Below are 5285 nucleotides of genomic sequence, written 5' to 3'. Positions count from 1 at the left end.
GTGTAGATGTCTGCGGGGTGGAGAGTTATCAAGCCGTAAAGTTTGTTTCAGATGTGAGCATGTACACTGAACAATAATGTACCCAAACAATAAATAAATCCTTTTATATTTCCCTGCCTTGTTGTTTATGTGTACATACAGAGGAAGAATGTGAGAACAGCACACATTTCATCGTTACTGTGTGTTAGAGCATGGGAGAACAGTAGATACTTTTAATACAGCCCACACCCCTAATACTGTGTAACTATACAAGTAGAGAACAGAAGAAAAGATGTTCTTTCTTTACAACTGTCTGCAGCTTATTCATATTGTGTAATGAATGAAATAATAGGCTACTAGGCTCCTCTCTACTTTGACATTTAAGATAAGCTGTTTGATCCCCTTCATACACATGTACATTACTGTACAACTTGAAAGGTGAGTTGTTTTCTGCTCCAGCCTGCCTAAAAGAAAAGCGTTTTGGGATTAAATGGACTTTATTAGCTGCTGCAGTGCAGGATGAACTCAGAATAGACCCATTTCTCACCTTATTATTCTAAATCATGCACGAAGAAGAAGAAATGCATAATAATCCTGGGACAAAATCTGTCCACAGCATGTAGTCTGATGCAAGACTTGTGTTATAGCTGACTTGGGCAGTGAAATGTTTAATTTTTTTAATTCATGTGGTCAGTTGTCCACAACTCAGTCAAATATAAGAAGAAATGTTTTATACCACCTCAAGAAGGCTTCCTATCAGAAAGTTAGGAAGGTATTTCAAATGTACAACTGCATACTTAATTCTAAGTAAATAATTTCCCTGACATTACATGTTAACGCATGTAACAGGTTTTATACTTCCTGTGAGTATAATCCATCAATCTTATTTTCATACTGTATATCCGTTGTGTAATTTGATAAATTGTGTTGTATGTGGGTGCTCGCCTCGGTACTACAGACTTCATTGCCCTCTTCAGAGAAAGACTCTGACTGCAACATGCTTTTTGTAAAGAGAGAAACGACAGAAAAAGTCTCTAACTCTGCCTGTCATCGCTCTGCTCCGTTAAAACTGAATTTACCATACAGAATTGAATACGAGTGCACTCCAGATTTAGCTGCAGCCAGCTGACCGTGTGCTTCTCTATACCGCAGTTCTGTCCATGCATGCCAAACTGAAAGCACTGTCTGTCGAGCGTCTACATGAAAAGAGAAGGAAGACATTGCTGGTAGTATTGTCTTCAGAGTTGTTAAACACCTCAGCGCACTGAAGGAAGCCATCTGACTGTGTGAGGGCAAGATCGTTGATGTCTGCAGGCAGAGTAGGAGCTCTCCTGTCTGACTGGTCCACCAATAGCAGAGAAGATGACCCCTTGAGTTATCAAGCACGTAAGTTTGGTTCAGATGTGAGCATGTACACTGTAAGTTACAACAACTTCCTGTGTCATGGCGAAGACTTGATCTCTGACGCCACGCCACGGACACACCCATTGACGAAAACTCGCAAATAGCACAACTTTTCATCTTCAATGCCTTTAGAAGGCACAGCACAAATTTGAAGTCGGTCGGACTAAATCCCTAGGAGGAGTTCGTTAAAGTACGAAGTGTGTAAATCATCCAAAATTTGACGTAAAATTCAAAATGGCCGACTTCCTGTTGATTTTAGGGCATCGCTCCAAGAGCTTTTTTGTGCGTCTGGACAAGATACACGTACCACAGAAAATTCGTGCACGTAGGTGAAACGTGCGGCGGGGGCTGCTTCGTTAAAAGTCACTTCCTGTTGCCAGCAGGTGGCGCTATGACTGTGGTGAATGTCAGCATGTACATGTGTTCAGGGCGGGACTCTCATCCTACATGTACAGTTTGGTCCAGATGTGAGCATGTACACTGAAGTTACGACAACTTCCGTGTCATGGCGAAGAGTTGATCTTTGACGCCACGCCACGGACACGCCCATTGACGAAAACTTGCAAATAGCACAACTTTTCATCTTCAATGCCTTTAGAAGGCACAGCACAAATTTGAGGTCGGTCGGACTAAATCCCTAGGAGGAGTTCGTTAAAGTACGAAGTGTGTAAATCATCCAAAATTTGACGTAAAATTCAAAATGGCCGACTTCCTGTTGGGTTTAGGCTATGGCTCCAAGAGACTTTTTTGTGCGTCTGGACAAGATACACGTACCACAGAAAATTCGTGCACGTAGGTGAAACGTGCGGCGGGGGCTGCTTCGTTAAAAGTCACTTCCTGTTGCCAGCAGGTGGCGCTATGACTGTGGGTGTGTCAGCATGTACATGTGTTCAGGGCGGGACTCTCATCCTACATGTACAGTTTGGTCCAGATGTGAGCATGTACACTGAAGTTACGACAACTTCCGTGTCATGGCGAAGAGTTGATCTTTGACGCCACGCCACGGACACGCCCATTGACGAAAACTTGCAAATAGCACAACTTTTCATCTTCAATGCCTTTAGAAGGCACAGCACAAATTTGAGGTCGGTCGGACTAAATCCCTAGGAGGAGTTCGTTAAAGTACGAAGTGTGTAAATCATCCAAAATTTGACGTAAAATTCAAAATGGCCGACTTCCTGTTGGGTTTAGGCTATGGCTCCAAGAGACTTTTTTGTGCGTCTGGACAAGATACACGTACCACAGAAAATTCGTGCACGTAGGTGAAACGTGCGGCGGGGGCTGCTTCGTTAAAGGTCACTTTCTGTTGCCAGCAGGTGGCGCTATGACTGTGGTGAATGTCGGCATGTACATGTGTTCAGGGCGGGACTCTCATCCTACATGTACAGTTTGGTCCAGATGTGAGCATGTACACTGAAGTTACAACAACTTCCTGTTTCATGCGAATCATCGACGCCACGGACACGCCCATTGACGAAAACGCGCAAATAGCACAACTTTTCATCGTCAATGCCTTTAGAAGGCACAGCAGAAATTTGACGTCGATCCGACTAAATCCCTAGGAGGAGTTCGTTAAAGTACGAAGTGTGTAAATCATCCAAAAATGGCCGTAAAATTCAAAATGGCCGACTTCCTGTTGACTTTAGGCTATGGGTTCTTGAGGCTTTTTTGTGCGTCTTGATACGATACATGTCCCCAGAAAATTTCGTACATGTAGGTTGAACGTGAACGAGGGGCTAATTTTCCAATTTTCTAGGTGGCGCTAGCGAGTCATTTTGCCACGCCCATGTGCGAAACTTGTAGAATACGAAATTTTTCACCGGTTCTGACATGTTTGCAAATTTTGGTGAGTTTTCGAGTATGTTTAGGCCATGTCATTTGGGCCTACTTTGCAGAAAAAAAAAAAAAAAAAAAAAAAAAAAATTAAAGCTGCAAGCAGCGTTGGGCGGGCCCTCGCACTTGTAAGCGCGTCCGCGCGTGAGCCGGCCGAGTTGCACATTCTGGAGCTCTGCCGGTGCGGCTGTGAATTTCCTACGCGGTTCCGACGCCGCATGAATGTGCTATATGTCACTTCCTGTGTCCCCTATGTGGAGCTACATAGCACTTGCCGCTATGAATATAAATCGGTATTGGCGTGTAGATGTCTGCGGGGTGGGAGAGTTATCAAGCACGTAAAGTTTGTTTCAGATGTGACATGTACACTGAACAATAATGTACCCAAACAATAAAATAAATTCCTTGCCTTGTTGTTTATGTGTACATACAGAGGAAGAATGTGAGAACAGCACACATTTCATCGTTACTGTGTGTTAGAGCATGGGAGAACAGTGGATACTTTTAATACAGCCCACACCCCTAATACTGTGTAACTATAACAAGTAGAGAACAGAAGAAAAAGATGTTCTTTCTTTACAACTGTCTGCATAGCTTATTCATATTGTGTAATGAATGAAAATAAATAGGCCTACTAGGCTCCTCTCTACTTTGACATTTAAGATTAGCTTGTTTGATCCACCTTCATACACATGTGACATTACTGTACAACTTGAGAAAGGTGAGTTGTTTTCTGCTCCAGCCTGCCTAAAAGAAAAGCGTTTTTGGGATTAAATGGACTTTATTAGCTGCTGCAGTGCAGGATGAACTCAGAATAGACCCATTTCTCACCTTATTATTCTAAATCATGCAACGAAGAAGAAGAAATGCATAAGAAATCCTGGGACAAAATCTGTCCACAAATACTGTACAGCATGTAGTCTGATGAACAAGACTTGTGTTATAGCTGACTTGGGCAGTGAAATGTTTAATTTTTTTAATTCATGTGGTCATAGTTGTCCACAACTCAAATCAGAATATAAGAAGAAATGTTTTATACCACCTCAAGAAGGCTTCCTATCAGAAAGGTAGGAAGGTATTTCAAATGTACAACTGCAGTACTTAAATCTAAGTAAAGTAATTTCCCTGACATTTTTGTGTTACTTTACTTTTAATAGACCCATGTAAGAGGTTTTATACTTCCTGTGAGTATAATCCAATCAATCTTATTTTCATACTGTATATCCGTTGTGTAATTTGATAAATTGTGTTGTATGTCGTGCTCGCATCTCAGAGAAGACTCTGACTGCAACATGCGTCTTTGTAAAGAGAGAAACAGACAGAAAAAGTCTCTAACTCTGCCTGTCAGCTCGCTCTGCTCCGTTAAAACTGAATTTACCATACAGAATTGAATACGAGTGCACTCCAGATTTAGCTGCAGCCAGCTGACCGTGTGCTTCTCCCTATACCGCAGTTCTGTGTCCATGCATGCAGCAAACTGAAAGCACTGTCTGTCGGAGCTTCTACGTGAAAAGAGAAGGAAGACATTGCTGGTAGTATTGTCTTCAGAGTTGTTAAACACCTCAGCGCACTGAAGGAAGCCATCTGACTGTGTGAGGGGCAAGATCGTTGATGTCTGCAGGCAGAGTAGGAGCTCTCCTGTCTGACTGGTCCACCAATAGCAGAGAAGATGACCCCTTGAGACACAGCCCCTCCTCATTTGCATAATGAGGCAGAAATGCATACAAAAATTTAAGACAGGCAGAAATAAATACCATGGGTGAAAATAAATAAGGTAAATAAATACAAAGGAAGAATAAAACAGACAAAATATTAAAACACACATAAATAAATACATTAAAAAAATTAGTAATAAATAAAGTTGAATAAACAAATAAGGTAATTATAACAAAGGTGAATAAGTAAAGGCACTAATTAAAATATATACATTTATGTCTCCTTGTATAATTTAATTACTACCTACATTTATTTATTTACTTAATTTTTTTGTGTATTTAATTGGATGCTTATTTATTTATTGAGCATTTATTTATTTCTGTATTTATTTCTGACTGTGTCAGGATCGGTCC

This window comes from Micropterus salmoides, unplaced genomic scaffold (assembly GCF_014851395.1).
Source record: "Micropterus salmoides isolate LMB-PRFRI ecotype aquatic unplaced genomic scaffold, ASM1485139v1 Ms_hic_scaffold_23, whole genome shotgun sequence".
In the NCBI taxonomy this organism is placed as follows: domain Eukaryota; kingdom Metazoa; phylum Chordata; class Actinopteri; order Centrarchiformes; family Centrarchidae; genus Micropterus; species Micropterus salmoides.
The sequence above is the reverse complement of the archived record's forward strand: the minus strand, read 5'-3'. Positions refer to the sequence as shown.